We start from the raw sequence: 18,336 nt of genomic DNA, 5'->3' as shown, positions 1-18,336 counted from the left end.
TTTTTTTTTTTTTTTTTTTTTAATCCAGCTTGCCACTCTGTGCCTTTTATTTGGGGCATTTAGCCTGTTTACATTCAAGGTTAGTATTGATATGTGTGGATTTGATCCTGTCATCATGATATTAGCTGGTTATTAAGACTTGTTTGTGTGGTTGCTTTATAGTGTCACTGTTCTGTGTACTTCAGTGTATTTTTATATTGGCTGGTAATAGTCTTTCTTTTTCATATTTAGTGCTCCTTTCAAGATCTCTTATAAGGCAGGCCCAGTGGTAACAAACTCCCTCAGCATTTGCTTATCTAAAAAGGATCTTATTTCTCCTTCTCTTATGAAGCTTAATTTGTCTGGATATGAAATTCTTGGTTGAAGATTATTTTTCTTGAGGAACGTTGAATATAGGCCCCCAATCTCTTCTGGCTTGTAGAGTTTCTGCTGAGAGGTCTGCTGTTAGCCTGATGGGGTTCCCTTTGTAGGTGACTTGCCCTCTCCCTCTAGCTGCCTTGGCATTCTATCTTGCATTTCAACCTTGGAAAATCTGATGATTATGTGTTGTGGGATTGATCTTCTTTTGAAGTATCTTACTGGGGTTCTCTGCATTTCCTGAATTTGAATGTTGGCCTCTCTAGCTAGTTGGGGAAAATTCGCTCCTGTGGCAGTGTTGGATGCATGCAGACACACTCACTGACAGGGCAGGGAAGGCAAAACCTGCTGGCACACACACTCTGGCAAAGCAATGTTGAGGGTGGCTATGGGCCTCGGGGAAGCTGCTGTGGGGGAGGAAGCAAGAAGGTTGCTGCATAGCCATAGGGGACACCTCACTGGAGCTCTCCATTAGCCATGGTCCACCAGTGCAGGATGTGAGCCCCCAAGGTAGCTGAGGCTTTCCTGCAAGTGGACTCAGCCAGGCTGGGGCCTCAGGAGAGGCCAGCAGACCAAGGGTGCTCAGGTCCAGACTGGCCCCGTCTGATGGGCAAGACAGCTCTGCAGAGTTGAGGTCTGACAGTTCCCAGAGGGCTAAAGTCTCCTATGAGAACAAGTCGAGCCTAGGTGGCTGGGCATCCCTGGCCATGCTTCACTGCAGATGCTCCCGCACCAAACCCTCTGGGCTCTGCATCAGCTGGCATGCCCCACTACCACTTCTCTAAGCAGCTCTCCCTGCAAACTCGAGTGTCCACAGTGGTCAAAGGGTCTCCTGCCAGGATTCCAGGGACCTGTGGTGAGAGCAGGTTGCTCCTTGTCAGTTCAATTCACCCATTACCTCAAAGTCACTGGGGGCCAGGAGTGAGTCCTGGTGTGCAGTAGCCCTCCCACGCAGGGTTCCCAACTTCCTCCCTATTCAGCTCAGCTTCTCTATCTTCCCTCCATGTATTCTCAGAGCCTTCCCTCTGAAGATCTGTTAGGACTGTGCCAGTAGTCTTGGTCCCTCAGTGGCAGCTGTTCCACCTGGCTGCATCTAGTTGGCCTTCTTGCCCCAAAAAATCTCTATCTGCATCTTTAACACACTGCTGAAATGTTCCAATGAGATGGTTTGGACCTGCACTTTGAGTTCTAGTCTAGTCTACTTGAAACCTTTAGGGAAACACGTTGCTCTCAATGCATGCCATCTACAGCATGTCCTTCTCCTTGGGCCACATAGAATAGGGGTCCCCAACCCCTGGACCATGGACCACTATTGGTCCATGGCCTGTTAGGAACCAGGCTTCACAGCAGGAAGTGAGCAGCTGGCAAGCGAGTGACCATTACTCCCTGAGCTCTGCCTCCTGTCAGATCTGTGGCAGCATTAGATTCTCATAGGGGTGCAAACCTTATTGTGAACTGTGCATGCAAGGGACCTAGGTTGTGCACTCGTTACGAGAATGTAACTAACGCCTGATGATCTGAGGTGGAACAGTTTCATCCCAAAACCATCACACACACACACACACACACACACACACACACACACACTGGTTTGTGGAAAAGTTGTCTTCCACAAAGCCAGTCCAGGTTGGGGACTACTGATATATAAAGAAATGTCTGATCTTAAAGGCCTAGAGTGATTTTTTTTTCTCTTTTGTTAACTGTCTTACTTGCCTTAACCTCCATCAGGTTTCCCACAGCACAGCTACTAGCCATACAAACTCACTGGAAAGACTCGTGCTGTTCTATCTTTGGCAGATCCTGCTACCTGACACTAAATGACTATTGAAGATAGACAAGCCTGACAGCTGGTGTGAAAGCTCGCCTTTGACAGCTTTCAAAAAATCCCTGAGCTCCTCTCCAGTGGCCAGCATTTAGTCAGGAACCAGGGCACCCAGGCCTTGTCCTCAAGCTCCTGCTGGTTGGTGGGGGCATGTGGCCTTCCAAGATTAGGTCATGGCCCAAGGAAGCCCCTAGTCCAGAAAGTCAGTGGACTTGTGTAAAGCAAAGGCCTGTGCTCATGGTGGTGGAGTGCGCCTCCATCAGCACGCACCCTGCATCTGAGCCTGGGCACTCCTTACCAGCGACTTGACCTCCAGCCAGTGCTGAAAACTCTGTGCCGCCAAAACACTGGTGCAGAGCTGCATTTTTTAATACAGCCATTTGAGGGGGATATTAGAGTTGTTAGGCATTGTTGTACATTTAGACAATGTAAACTGCATAATGTGAAATACTTAGCACATTTGTATAGCTGGTTAAATGGGCTTAATGAAAAGGAAAAAATAGGTTAGTGTGCTAAATTATTATCTAAATGAAGCTAGTAGTGACTTATACAAGATTTCAGACCACATCTACATGTAATACCATAGAGACACTGTGTTCAAATGATTTTAACCTAGAACTCCATCCAGTCCCACAGGGAATGGGATGTCAGTAGTATTCATTTTCACAAGTGCCAGGGAGGTCCTGTCCAGTGCAGTGAAGAGCAGAGGATAATACAATGAGGGAGGCTTGACATTGAGGTAATAAAACTAAAATACTTGCCCAATCAGAATGCAGACATCTGGCCAGGCACGGTGGCTCACACCTGTAATCCCAGCACTTTGGGAGGCCAAGGTAGGTGGATCACTTGAGGCCAGGAGTTCGAGACCAGCCTGGCCAACATGGCAAAACCCCACCTCTACTAAAAATACAAAAATCAGTGGGGTGTGGTGGCGCACGCCTGTAATCCCAGCTACTCAGGAGGCTGAGGCTGGAGAATTGCTTGAACCTGGGAGGTGGAGGTTGCAGTGAGCTGAGATCACATCACTGCACTCCAGCTTGGGTGAAAGAGCAAGACTCCCTCTCAAAAAAAAAAAAAAAAATACATCCAAATAGCATTCATATCCCGTTAGTTCCATGACAGTGGTGGCTTGAGGTGTTGGAGAATTACAGGTGCTGTCTTTGTTAAAGGTGCATTTGGAATTTGTCTTTGGGAACTGCCCACCCATATACTGTGGGGTAGCCTTGGATTATCTGTGGTGGAAAATCTTTCAGGCTGTGCTTTTTTTTGAGGTAGGGAAAGTGATACTGGTTACAAATCCATTTAGAAATAAATCATTTGGAGGAATTTTTCTTCACATTTTTATACATCTTTTTTTATTATCTGGATGAAAAATATAGAGAAAAAAGTTGAATATATTTTAAATTGCATGGAAACCAAATGTCAGTAAAAGTAGATATTCATATTGGTTATACTGGTGGTAGGAAAATAGAAAGATTTCTGTTCTGGAATTTGTTTGGTTTCCCGGTAGTATTAGAAAATAATTTTCTGGCAGAGTGTAGTGGCTCACGCCTGTAATCCCAGCAATTTGGAAAATCACTTGAACCCAGGAGATGGAGGTCGCAGTGAGCCCAGATCCCACCATTGCACTCCAGCCTGGGCAACAAGAGAGAAACTCCGTCTCAAAATACAAGAAAATAATTTTCTGTTTAGTCCATATTTTCACCAAAAGTGCTTGTTAACATGATTTGCAAATTTCAGAATGTAATGAAGTCAATGAACAGATTGGTGTTGCAAAATGCTGAATTCCTAATCTAGGTAATCTAGAAAAAAATGTTTTGGTTCCCTTCTTAGTGAAGTCTACCATCACTATCCCCATTAATAATGAAACTTGCCCTCTTCTCTTTCATCTTTCCCCTGTAGTACTTATCAACTTCTAACATGAATAATTTACTTACTAGGGTTATTATTCTCTCTGTCAACACACACACAGCTAGCACGAAGTTCCATACAGGCAGCAATATTTGTTTTGTTAACTGATGTAGCTTAAATAGACCAGTGCTTGGCATCTAGCAGGTGCTCGATAAATTAGTTTAAAACCTGAGAAAAAGAGAACAGTGTACTCTGAGTCCTTTCATATCTGAAAATGCCTTTATATTGACCTTGAAAACAAATGCTTGCTTAGCTGGACATGGTTCATGCATCACATTCTTTCCTTGCAAAATTCTACATAGTGTTCTATCATCTTTTGGGATTTAGTCAAGCCAAGTCAGATGCCGTGACTATCCTTGTGACTTGGGTCAAAGGCTCACTTGTGTCATTGATTCCTGCCTTTCTCATTTAGCGGCTGCCCCACACATCTGCCTCCAACTCCAGCACCACCTTTTTCCTTCATAATGTCCTTACCCACCTCCTTGATCCCCAGTGCATAATTTCCTATTCTCAACCTCCAGGCAATTGGTCTGTTTTCTAACTGCTTTCTGCCAGACTAAATAGTCATTTTTAATGGCACAGCCATCCTATAATTTCTTTCTTCCGCAGTCTTTCCTTTCTGAACCTCTGCTGTACTCTCATCACTTTGCTGTCATCAAGGAAGGCTCACTGGTTCCCTCCTGTCCCATGGGGATAGAGGATGAGATCCAAACTAGCAGACAACCCAAGCCGCAGACTCTGCTAATGTGCTTCAACTTCCCTTCTAACCTCAGTTTCTGATGTCTCCTTATTAGAAACTGTGTTCTCGAAATTCCACAAAGAGGCTTGGCACAGGGATTCACCTTTCCCCATCAGGTTCATGCTCTTCCCCAGGCACTTTTGTGATAGGGCGGACTTGCTCTGCCTTCAAGCCCTGACGTCCCAGCTCCTCCTTTCTCATGCTGCTCCTTCTCCTGGGAGACCAGCAGTATTTATGTGGCACCAGGGCTACACTTGATTGTTGCTGGCCAGCTTTCCTTGTATCTCTCTGTGTCTTTTGTCTTCCACCAGACTATCAACAATTCGACTTGATATGATATTGCCATTTTTTTATCAAAATGATTGAATATTCTCAATTTCGTGGTTCACAAAAAACTTAAACTTTTCCCAAAGTTATTAACATGTGCTGTGTGTACATGGTAGGTGCTTAACAGACATTTGTTGACTGATGAACAACAGGAAAAGAGAACCTATAAAATAAGATAGCAGGCTTCTCTCTAGCTTAATTGGAGGTAAGCCAAACCCACCTTAAGTCACTAGAAAGGTCTTACCCACCCCTTAATTAAGCCAATGTTTAATGAAGACAACTGAAGCATTGGCTAAAAAGTATATTCTAGGTTTCAGTGGTACTTTCATTTACCTCGAGTTTGCACATGCGAGCCTTGGAGAGGGCAGACCACTGGGCTCCTGTGTCTCCATCATTGCTGAAGACCATATGGCATCTGAGAATGAGCTCCACTGAGTTGGATCTTCAAGCCCAGGGTGTCATTGGTTACAGCTGTTATTTCTTATCTGTCTAAATCTACCACAGAACTTTTGAAAAATCCTTTAAGTTGGGTACCAGATGTGGTCTGTAATACTTTTTAAAATTGTAGGAAAATATACATACCATAAAGTTTGTCATCATAACTACTTTTAAGTGTACACAGCTCAGTGGTGGTAAATACATCCACACTGTTGTACAACCATCATCACCATCCATCTCCAGAACTTCTTCATTTTCACAAACAGAAACTCTGTCCCTATTAAACAACAACAACAACTCATCCCCGGCCCTGCAGCCACCCAGCCCCTGGCAACCATCATTCTACTTTCTCTATGAATTTGACTATTCTAGGTATCTCATATAAGTGGAATCATACAGTGTTTAACTTTTCTGCAACAGGCTTACTTCACTTAGCATAATGTTCTCAAAGCTCATCCATGTTGTAGCATGTGTCAGAATTTCCTTCGTATTTCAGGTTGAATAATATTCCATTCTATGGATAGAGCACATTTTGTTTATTCATCTTTCAATGGACATTTGTGTGGCTTCCACCTTTCCAGCTATTGCCAATAATGCTGCTGTGAATGTGGGTGTGCAAATATCTGTTTGAGTTCCTGCTTTCAGTTCTTTGAGGTATGCAGCCACAAGTGGAATTGCTGGATCAAAGGATAATGTTATTTTTAAATTTTTAAGGAGCTACCAAACTGTTTTCCGTAGCAGCTGTACCATTTTACTTCCTACTAACAGTGGATAAGCGTTCCAATTTCTCCACATCCTCGTCAACGCTTATTTTCTGTTGTTGTTGTTTTGTTTTTCAGGTTAGCCATTCTAATGGGTATCACAATTGTGACACTTTAATAAAAAGCAGAGAAAGTGTCATTCCATTAGAACTTAATCTCACGTCTGTAACTGGATGTGGGAACTTAAACTTCAGTGTCTGCATATCCTCAAACCAACACACATCTTGGCATTAAAAAGTACATTCAACTTACATGATATAGTACCATCTTGAAAGATTAATTTTTAGCTACCTTAACCCACAGGTGATATGCATGGAGTCGTTTACCCAAATTTGGAAAAGTGGCAATCTGAAAGAAAATTAGCACAAGACTGGAGATTAGTTCTAAAAGTTGTTGCTAGAAGATAATTAGCATTTAAATTGGCCAAGTTGAGCAATAAAAATAAAAGTATTTAAAAAAATTTTAAGTATAAAAGGAAAAATAAAAGTAGTCTTAACCATCACCATTTCCCCTCTGCCTGTAACTTTAATGGATTTAATCCTCTCGGGTAGGAGCAGGCAACCCAGCCCCACTCGGACAGTTGGACTCGAAAGTTTTATCTGTCTCTGCACACTTTAGACCCCCTTTCTCTTTCATGCACATCTGTAGCTCTTCATTCAACCATTGTCAGATGTTGGTTCCTGTGGTAGGCCATGGGTTGCAGTAGCAAAAAATATACACAGATCTCTGCCTTCAGGGAGCTTGCATTTTATGGGAATCCATATATAAGAAAACAAATCATGCAAGTTATGGATTGATGGAGAAACAAAGTTGTGATGGAAAATGAGAGGGCCAGGCATGGTGGCTCACGCCTGTAATCCTAGCACTTTGGGAGGCCAAGGCAGGGGGATCATTGAGGTCAGGAGTTCGAGACCAGCCTGGCCAACATAGTGAAATCCCATCTCTATTAAAAATACAAAAATTAGCCAGGCATGGTGGTGCCCGCCTGTAATCCCAGCTACTCAGGGCTGAGGCAGGAGAATGGCTTGAACTAGGAGACAAAAATGAGGTGGTTGCCTAACTTAATCATGATGATTTAAAAACAAAAATAGAGAAATTTTATTCATTTATTTTTGTGTGTGTTGCCAAGATAGAGACATAGAAATTTTATTTTTTTAGGCAGGGTCTTACGTTGTCACCCAGGCTAGAGTACAGGGGCACAAACACAGTTCAGTGCAGCCTCGACCTCCTGGGCTCAAGTGATCCTCCCGCCTCAGCCCCGCAAGTAGCTGGGACCACAGATGCACGCCACCATGCCCAGCTAATTTTATTTTCTGTAGAGATGAGGTCTCACTGTGTTGCCTAGGCTGGTCTTGAACTCCTGGGCTCGAGTGGTCCACCCCCCTCGGCCTCCCAAAGTGCTGGGATTATAGGCGTGAGCCACCATACCTAGCCTCAGAGTGAATTTTTCACACATCCTCTTTGAAGAGTTACGATTTAACTCTTTAACATTTAGAGACTTTGAAGGAGCCAGTTATTCCCAAAGACAAAGCACGAAGCAGGACAGCCTCTGTGTGGGCCCTGAGGGAAATGGGGATAAACTTGGAGCATGCAGTGCTTGAAGGTAGTGTGGAAGGGGACTGGCCAGCTTGAAGAAGGCTGAGGCAGAAATAGTTCGAAGTAGAAAAATGTTCATCAAGAGTTCAGTTTTAAACGTTCATTTTACCAAGTTTTAATCATGGTAAATCCGAGATGCTGTGAGCCCTGAAAGGGAGTTGTCAAAGACAGTTGCATGTGCCAATCTTGGTACCAAATGTGGGACTTCTCGGGGTACAGATGGCATTTAAAGCCAGGGAAGTAAGTGGGCTGTCCAGGCAGTGGACACAGAGAAAGAGGAAGGGGAGGTTCAGAAGCAATGTCCACTTAGACTTGGTGACTAAGAAGAGGATTAGAGGGACAGGAAGAGAGAGAGAGAGAGAGAGAGGGAGGGAGGGAGGGCCAGACGGAAGTCAAGTCAGATGAGGATAGAGACAAAACCCCCTGGGACAGCAACAGAAAAGCCAGTGACCTTGACATGAGCAGTTCGGGTGGAGCAGGGGGAAAGACAGATTGAAGAAGATCGACGAGGGACCGGAGGATGAAGAAAAGTTTGGAACTGAGAAAGAGAAATAGCTGGAGGGCTTGGGGGCCTTTCCTGAGATGGAGACACCAGAGCTTGTTTACTTGCTTGGGTAAACAGTCCCAGAGACGGGGAAGCGAAGATGGAAGAGGGGGCGTCTAAAGAGGGAGGGCGTCAGAGCTGCATCAGAGGAGTCTGGGACAGTGGCACAGCGCGACTGCTGCTATCTGGAAGAAAAAGGAATGGGAGATGCAGCGGCCTGGGGATTCAATGACCAGAGGAGGCCGGGGGGCCTGTCTAATGGCCTCTGGTCCCCCAGGAATTCTGAGGCTGTCAGTGGGAGAGTTTCATGTCCTCAAGGATGGGTTTTGAATGCAGAAATGATTACCCTAAAAAAAGTTGAGTTAAAAACTAAAGATACAATTACCAAACCCCGGTTCTTCCTTAAGTTGGTGTGCGGATCTTTTTACTGTATTTATAAACCTAGCATTTAGCAAGTTCTTTTCTTGGATTAATGTCTACTTTCATTTTTAAATTGAATTAAATAAACTCCTTTAAGTATTTTAACTACATTTATGTGTCTATTAATTCCATTTCCTTTCTGAAGCACTGAAGCTACCTTATTAACAAATAAACCTTTCCTAGTACTTAAGTAATCCTTGGAATTCTAATAAACTTAGAAATATAGTGAGTCTTAATTCTCTTAAATGCTCCAATGCTGTATATTTAGTAAGATTATAACCTAGAATAAAAAGCCTAAGTTCAATTATGCATTTTAAATTAACAGGCCCAATTATCTTATATTTTATAAGCACATAAACTACAAAATATGCACAAGATTTTTAATCTCAAAAATATTAATACCATCACTTTGATTCTCTTAAACATTTCTACATTTAACTCAAAATCTCCCTGGAATTAGGAAATGTTTACATTCAGAGAAATCATTGTCATCCCCAACAATGTTGGTATAACTTTTCCAGGAGGTTTCTGAGTTTAGCTTCTCAGCTGCTGGGATTTTTCAATTAAAAAGAAAAATCAGAAAGGTCCTCGACCCAGACACTGGCTGGGGTCTTGCCTACAACCCCTGGCAGGCTAAGTGTGAGCTCCACCGAGGCTTGGCTGTCCTCTCTCAGCAGGTGCTCTCTGCCACCCCCTGGATCCTGGTGACCCAGTTGCTGTTTCCCTAGTCGTGACTGTTTTCTATTACCTGCACTTTATTAGATGCAACTAATCTCTTTTCTAGGCCATTCTATGGGGGAGTCTTTTCATATTTCTCCTCCTGCTAGGGCCATAATTCTTATATAGATTATCAGGCACCCAGTTGACTCTCTTATGGCATTGCTTGGCTCTAAGGTCCTTGGGTCTAATGATAGAGGCAGGGCCATCAGACGAAAAAGAAGGGCTGAGAAGGCCAAGTGGGGAGGGGCTTGCGGAGGCAAAAAGGCTAAAACAGCCTTCAGGAGCACGAGGGTTTTATTGAACTTATGGGCTGGGGCGCCCAGGTGGCTCCACAAGCACCCACGCTCCACTGTTCAGTTCTGTTTGTTCTGGGCTTACAAGTGTTGCAACACCTGTTATTTCAGGCTTACATGTTACTGTAAGAACATAGCTGCACTCACATGGCTTCCAAATGTCATTCCATGCTCACTCCATTTTAAAGAAAACCAAACTGGAAGTTGTAGAGGAGCCTTTATAGTGACTTAACAAAATAAAACAAGAATGCAGAACTCTAATCAGCAGACCCATTCTCAAGGGAAATGCATGAGCCTAACTCAAAAGACAGGCAAATTAATCCCCATTTCTACGTTGTTAGCTAAAATCATGGTTCAAAGAACTCCCAGGTTTAACTTACTTTTATTACATTTTGAACTTTTTCTACTTAAGTTACCAATTGCCAGACCAAAGCACATTGGATAAAATAAACTCTACTATAGTTATGAAGATAAACTGTGGCATATAAATTTCATATGGTGGAAAGTAAAGAAGAATTGATGAAAAAAAAGGAGAAGATGCCAGGGATCAAGGATCAATGAATTTGGAGGTCTTAGTGAGATTGAAAGGTTAAGCAAATGAACCAGAAGGACAACTGATTGTGGCTGGAAAACAGGATGTATGAATTGCACATTTGGAGGTGGTGCAGTTGGTAACCAAGAAGGAAGAAAGGAAAAAGTCATTGGAGAGAAGAAAGTCAAGAAACTGGATTCATCAGGATGACCTTGAGCCAATTCTTGCTCTTTAAAAACATACTTCAAAGATTTGCACTCATGTGATTATCAAGACTCACTGCTTCTTTGCCTGGGAATGTTGTGTGTGATGGGTTGATTTTATGTGTCAACCAGACTGGGCTAAGGAGTGTCAGATATCTCATTCAACATTATTTCTGGATGTGGCTATGAGGGTGTTTCTGGAAGAGATTAGCATTTGACTCAGTGGATAGAGTAAAGAACATCCACTGTCACCAATGTGGATGGGCACCATCCCATCCACTGAGGGCATGAGTAGAACAAAAATGGCAGAGGAAGAGAGAATTCCCTCTCCTTCTTCTTCTTGAGCTGGGCCATCCATCTTTTCCTGTCCTTAGGCCTTGGAGCTTCTGGTTTTCAGGCCTTCTACTTCCAGGGTGTACACCAGCAGCACCCCCAGGTTCTCAGGCCTTTGGCCTCAGGCTGAATTACACCACCAACTTTCCCGGGTCTCCAGTATGCAGATGGTAGATTGTGTGGCTTCCTAGCCTCCATAATCATGTGAGTCAATTATCTATATACTATCATTTCCGTTTCTTTGGAGAACTGACTAACACAGTGCAGAAACACACTCATGGAACGTTCTGAGCTAGAAGGTGCCTTAGAGATTGCTTGGACCCACACTTTTATTTTATAAGCAACAAAACTAGACATAGAGAGATGGTGTGAGGGAGCAGCATCGGAAGAGCGTTCAAATGGGGAGAAGTATAAAGAACAGCTATAGCCTTCTCCAGACAGATCACTGGGGTGGACGTCTTTCAGAGGGAGTGTGCCATGGCAAGGGGCTCTTGAGTTTTTGAAGACTCCATCTTGCTGGCTACCAGAAAAGGCCTGTGGCAGCCTGGCCTGCCAACCTCAGTACTGATTCCAGGTTGAATGTCCTTCTGTGGGTCTGCCTCAGTGGTCCTCGTGCGTGTCCAAAGGTCTCTGAGATGGTGGAACTCTGCTGGCCGCCCAGCTTGGTTGCTTCATCACCATTACAGCAGAATCAAAGCCTAGGCCACAGGTCTGAGCCTGAAATGAGCACACTCATTGCTGGTGGGAGAGGTGAAGGGGTCATCCTGCAATTGGGAGAACACAAGTATATCCTAGGCTGATGGAGAGGAGGATGCATGCTGCTTGAATTGCAAGGGACATCCATGAGCGTGACTGGGAAGGAATAGATGGGAAACTTCCTAATAAGTGTTCTCATCTTTCACCATCAAACTGAATGCTGTTATTTTACACCCCTCAGTTTCTGACCCTTGAAGGCCTGTGGACTTGAAAAAAAGCACGTTCTCAGGAAGCATCTCCAATGTTCTTGAATATTCTTGAATGTTATCCTGAATAGACAGCCAGGCATTTGGAGAGAGGGTCCTCCATCTCCCCTGAAGGCCACCATCAGGAGTTCATGTGTTTTGAAAGTGGGTCAGACCTACTCATCGTCTCAGGCCATAGCTCCCCCTCTGCAGTAGTCTCTAGGGAGGCTTTGTTTCTGTGGACAACACAGTGCTGGAGTCACCGGGAAGAGCTGGTCCATCAGTTTGTGTCGCTGCCAATTGTGAGAACAGTAGGACCTTGTGAGTTGCACTCTGGGCTTCTTCATGGAAACATGGCCCTGACTGATGTGGAGGGAGCACACGAAAGCAACTTTCAGATCCAAGGCCAGCCAACTCTCCACAGCAGAGTCTGGCTCTGAAACCAGGAGCCCAGCACTAACGCCATCAGCTGGAGCTTCCAGAGAGTGAGATCGTGGCCGACTGTGGCTCTATGATTTCTGAACCACCTTTTCTAACTCCCAGAGACTAAGAGACTGGGGAGCACATTTTCATCTCTCCACTGTGTCATTTTCTCACTGGAATAAGTCTCCTAATGGGTCCCCTTGCCTTTGTCTCAAACTCCCCTTTCTGTCTTCCACGCAGTTGCTGCCTTGGGTGGAAGTGGGGATTACATTTCCTAAAAATGGCTCATCCCCACAGGCTCTTTCAAAACCTTGCCATTCAACCACCAAGAGATGGAGTCTCAATCCCCTGTCTTTGAAACTGGGCAGTCTTTGAGACTGTCTTTACTAATACAGTGAGGAAGAAGTGATACTATGTGACCTTGGAGGTGAGGTCAAAAAGATGATGCAGCTTCTGCCCAACTGTCTTTGGACATGCACCCTGGGAACACAGCTGCTGTTTGGTGAGGGAGGCCAGGCCCAGGGAGAGGCCAATGAGGAAAGGAGCAAGGTTCCTGGCCTTCAGCACTGGCTGGACCCACAGATGACCACCAGTACCATGACCTTGAAAGCAGATCCCCCCACCCTCAGCCCAGCCAACTAGCAATACCACGTGGAGCAAGGACAAGCATTTCCTGATGAGCTCTGCTCAAACTGCAGATTCATGAGCAATAGAAATGACTGCCATTAATTTCAGCCATTGTTTTGGATGGTCTGTTATGCAGCAGTGGATAACCAGAGCACCAGGTACACACCACCTCCCTGCTCATTTCCCTGGTTATAAGAACCTTCATGGAGGTAGGTAACCCAGCTCTGTCCACCTCAACAGCCTTATCTCGCCAACCCTCCAGTCATAAGGTTTTATTTTCAGACACCTGATCTTGCCACACTCTGCCTTCTGCCTAGAAAGTTGATCTTTCTGTCTCCAATTACCACTCTTTTCTACCTAACTCCCAGTTGTCTTCAAGACTCAGTTCAGGAATCTCCCACCTGAGAGACTGGATCCACTCCTCATTTTGAGCTGCATACTCCTCCCATGTGCGATCCCCCATGGATCTGTGCACATTTTCATTGTAGCACTTACCACACCATGCTGTAATGTATGTGTTCCTGCCATAGATGATGAGCCTCTTGTGTGAAGGACATGTCCTATTTGTGTATGTAACCCCAGAGAGGAGCACAGCACCTGTCATAATGTACATGGTCAGTAAATATTTAATGAATAACTACTTCCAGACATAGGGTCTGATGTCATGAAGCCCTACTGTAGCTGGAAGAAGATGTGATACTGTCTGCCTGAGATAGGTCCCAAGCAGGTTTCTGGGGCCCATCTTCTTTGGTGGCTTATATCTGCTTTTACACAGTCAAGTTCTTTCCTGCCTGTCACCAGAGCTACATTTCTTGCTTTCTAGCTCCTGCATTCAAGATGAGTCCATGCCATATTGTCAGCACAGTCTTGATTTTAGAACCCCAGCCCCAGCAGTGTCTACTACTTAGTCTAGTTTATCCACAGGTGCCCAAGGCACTGTGTGTGGAACACAGAATGGTGGCTTGTGGGTGCTTCTGACTCCAGACTGACAAGTTACCTGGATTCTACCTGTCACTTGAGGTAGGCTGTGATAAACAAAACTAGCATTCAACAAGCAGGTGACCAAACAACCAATGATTATCAAAACCTAAAGAAAACTGTCTAAAAATAGAAGAACTGACAACTGAGGAAACAGAGCTAATTCAAGAAATACTCACTTGAAAATGAATGCAACTAGTATTTTCAGATTTGAGAGAATGCTGATTCACAAAATGGAAGAAGCATAGAAAATGGAGTGGCTGCTGGCATCTGGAAATGTTGTTGACCTTAACAATGCAGAAGAGAAACTACAGATGAAAAGTTAGTCAGTGAAAAGGGAAGATTGCTGAAGAAAAGCCCAAGACAGCCTTTCCATAGTTGATAAACAGTGGCTAAAAGTCTAAGTAAGTTGCCTAGAGTTAGCAAGATAACCTATAGAGAAAGAAAAGAGTGATGTGAGAAACTGAAAGGATGGGAAAGGGGAGGTGAAATGTGGTGTAAATAAATGAAATTCTCACCCATCTTAGCAGAAAGCTCATGTCCAAAGCAGATAGATCTAGAAATAGGACAGTTAATTAAAGACATAGAAGCACCTATAAACTAAGGTTGAGAGATAAGGAAGATGAGAGTATTTTTCCCCTTCAAATGTATTTGAATCTTCTGATTCTTCTCACAATAAAAATGGCTTACCTGTGTAATAAGAACAAATAAAGGTATAATGAAATACAAGTACATTTGCATTATGCATACATGTTGCTACTATAAAGCAAAAAGTACCTGAGACAGGTCTCAAACGGTTTAAAAGTTTATTTTGCCAAGGATAAGGACATGCCCAGGAAAAAGGAACACAAAGCCACAGGAACAGTCTGTGGTCCATGTCTTTTTCCAAAGATGATTTTGGGGGCTTCAATATTTAAAGGGGGAAAGTGAGCTGGAGGGGAGAGAGGGAGGGTATGGTCACATTATTGAATCCACATGTTGCAAGAGAAAAGGGGCCGGGTAAGGTGGCTCATGCCTGTAATCCCAGCACTTTAGGAAGCCTAGGCGGGTGGATTGCTTGAGGGCAGGAGTTTAAGACCAGCTTGGCCAACATGGTGAAACCCTGTCTCTACTGAAAATACAAAAATTAGCCAGGCATGGTGGCAGGTGCCTGTTATCCCAGCTACTCTGGAGGCTGAGGCAAGAGAATCACTTGACCCTGGGAGGTGGAGGTTGCAATGAGCCGAGGTCGTGCCATTGCACTCCAGCTTGAGTGACAGAGCAAGACTCTGTCTCAAAAAAAGAAAAGGAAAAAAGAGAAAAGGAGCAGGTAGGGGAACAGTCAATTAGATATTCCTCTCATGCTCAGTAAATTGGCACTTTGCATAAGGATAAGATGAACATAGAGTAGCTACCTGGGAAGCTACTTTTTATCTGTAGCTATCTGCTTAGGAACAAAAGGAAAGGTCTTGCATTACTCTGCTTTCAGCTTAGTTTTTTCCTTTTGGCATCGTGAATTGGGATCCCAAGATTTTATTTTCCTTTGACACTGCCCACATAAATTCAAGTATGCAGGCAGAGAGAGCTGGGGAAGGAAGGAGAATGAGAGAAATGACACTGAAATCCTCTAGTGGAGGTGACTCCACTGCTCCTCTGCTGCGGGCATGGAATTTGCCCCCAGGTGAGTGTGAGGGAGGAAATGGAAGCCCACTCTTCTCTCACTGGGTCTCAGATATTTGCCATACTGGGTAGGATCTTGATGCTTAGAGATAAGAGTTTTAGTAAAACATGGTGTCCTAAACACAGCCTTTAGGGCACTAATAGCATTTATGGTCCTCAATATCCAGATGTTGAGTGAGTGGAGACCTCAGTGATCTGACATTGGCCTCTCACAGCAGAAGCACTTTAGATTTGTGCCTAGGTAGTATTTTTAATTCCTCTACGTAGATTAACTGTGAGTGACTGTGTTTACCAGTGCTCTCTGCAGCTGGCTTCATCAGAGGCAAGCAGAGAATGATTGATTCTCCCACGGCTCCTTTAAACTTTTTCCTTCTTTTCTGCCTTTGCATGAAATCTTGAGCAAGTCTCCCAATGTTTTTGGCCCCTTCAAGCACAAAACCAGTCTTGTTTCAATAATTGAAAATTCCCATACAACAGGATTCCAAAATTTTGTCCAGCTGAAAGTGACCCCATCTTAGGCCTGTGCTGGCTGGAAACCTGCGACAGCATGGCGGCTCCTTCCCTGCTCCTCACCTGCCTCCCCACCTCCCTCTCACTGCAGTGCGCTGGAAAGGGGCAAAAAAGTGCAGTTTGTGGAGGAAATGCCTTTCCTGTCTGGTTCTTTTGTAATCAGGATGTGGATAGATGTGGAATTGCTGGCTCTTCCTCCCGCAAAGCACATTGGCCAATGCTTGGAATCCCCCTGCTGGGACATGTGGATCGTGCTTGTCCTCTGGCTGGCTCTGTCTGACTCTTCCCATGGCCTATGAGCTTCTGCTGGAGGCTTCCTCTGTCCCAGACAGTCCTTCTTGGTGGGATCCCCCTTACGATGACGCTAGGCCAGGTCCTCTCTGCAGGGTCCCTGACTGCTCTCCAGAACGCATCACCCTCCGTGCAAGTGCACATGCACTGTTCTCAACCCAGCTGGGAACCCACTATTTCCTACCCAGCCTGTTTTCTTCATTCTGCTCCCACCGAAGAGCTGCTCTAGCCCTTAGGCTTAGTAGATGGGAAACAAAAGTTTCTCTTCATCCCAAACTCTAGGCAACAGGATATGCAGATCTCATGAAGTCCAAATCACTTGTCTTGAGGGAAGGAGAAGTACTTCCTCTCTGTGGGGTATGGGCAACCCACACATATTCCTCACTGCCAATCTCTTCCACCAGAACCTGCTCTGAGGTCTTCCTGGGTGATGCTGGCAGAACTGGCTCCATGGTCTCCATGCACTGTGCTTTAGTGCACAGCACCCATCGTTCTGCCTTGAGAGATGAACCCACCATGTTGTCCTCAGCCCTGGGGGCTCCTACCAAAAGCGAAAGATACAGAGTTCCAGTTTACATCCTGTTACACCCTGAGAGTTTCCCCCGGAGTTTAGTTCTCAAATAAATCCACTAGTAGTGGAGCCTCCTTATTTAAGATACTTAGGTTCAGACTTGTCTGTGAGAGTATAATTGGAGGTGAGGCAGAAATGGGTTTGCATGAGGGCTCCTGAGAGAACGAGAAAGAAGGAGTGGGGGTGGGGGAGGAGAAAAGGAAAAGGAGAGCATCATATCTGCCTGAGAACCGTCCCCACCCTCACACCGTGGGTTCCCATCTGAGCTCACTGGGGGACGCACAGGCTGAAGAAAATGGCATCCCTATACAAGCAACGGGGCCAGAGTAGTGGGCACAAGCAAGAAAGGCCTCCCTGGAAGAATGCAAGGGATCCACACAGACTCACCCAGTGTCTCTGGAAATGACTGGGCAAGACCTTGAGTGGAGCTGGAGACCTGGCATTAATGAATGGGATAAAGTTAGAAAAACCAGAATTATCCTTGATAATGTCACGACATGGAGTCCACAGGCTGGTCAAACCTGGCACCATGGAAGCTATACTTTTAAGATCTTAACACAACGTTCAGTTAAAAAACCCTTCTGCTACCTATTTCCTTTAGAATATAAGATGCTAAGACCTGGAAAGCACCCCTTGCACCATCCATGTTTGACACTTTGGACAAAAGAGTTGGCTGTGCAATACTTAACACCCTCATCTCTGTCTGGGCATTAGTGCCTCGCTATGGCCTGTGTCAAAACATGCTGTAGCGATAGCACACCTGTAGTAGATTGACATAAGTCATAGCTGTTCAGAAATTTCACCTCCTGCAAAAATGTGTTTAAGCTTTTCTTCAGGGAAGTCTGAGCTGTTGGCCCCAGAAGACTCTCGGCTGACCTAAACAACCCTTTTTTTTTTTTATTTTCAAACAGTCTTAAATAGGTTTCTGCATGTGATGACAACAGACAAAAAGATAAATACAGTACATTGAAATTATTCATCTGGTTAAATATTATTGCAATATCTTGAGACTTTGCTAACTTCTTTTGGAGTTTAGACTCTCGGCGTCCTTTGTGTGAACCTCCACTTAAAATGAACAGCAATTGTGCACCTATTTGATAAACTTCCTCCTGTCACTTTCCGACACAAACTGGCCATCAGTGCAAGCCAGTTGCTGAGACCAGCTCTTCTTATGCTGTGCTGTCAGCCACAGCCACTCTGACCATACCCCTGGGCCTCCTTTCTGCAGGATAGATTTGCACAAAGACCTCTCTCATAGCTGTTTCTCTCTGTCCCTAGAGGTCCCTGGGCTATGTCCTTGGGTTGGAACCCAAGCCAAAGCTAAGTGCAATGACACAATT

The sequence above is a fragment of the Symphalangus syndactylus genome, chromosome 14 (genome assembly GCF_028878055.3).
Source record: "Symphalangus syndactylus isolate Jambi chromosome 14, NHGRI_mSymSyn1-v2.1_pri, whole genome shotgun sequence".
NCBI lineage: Eukaryota > Metazoa > Chordata > Mammalia > Primates > Hylobatidae > Symphalangus > Symphalangus syndactylus.
The sequence above is the reverse complement of the archived record's forward strand: the minus strand, read 5'-3'. Positions refer to the sequence as shown.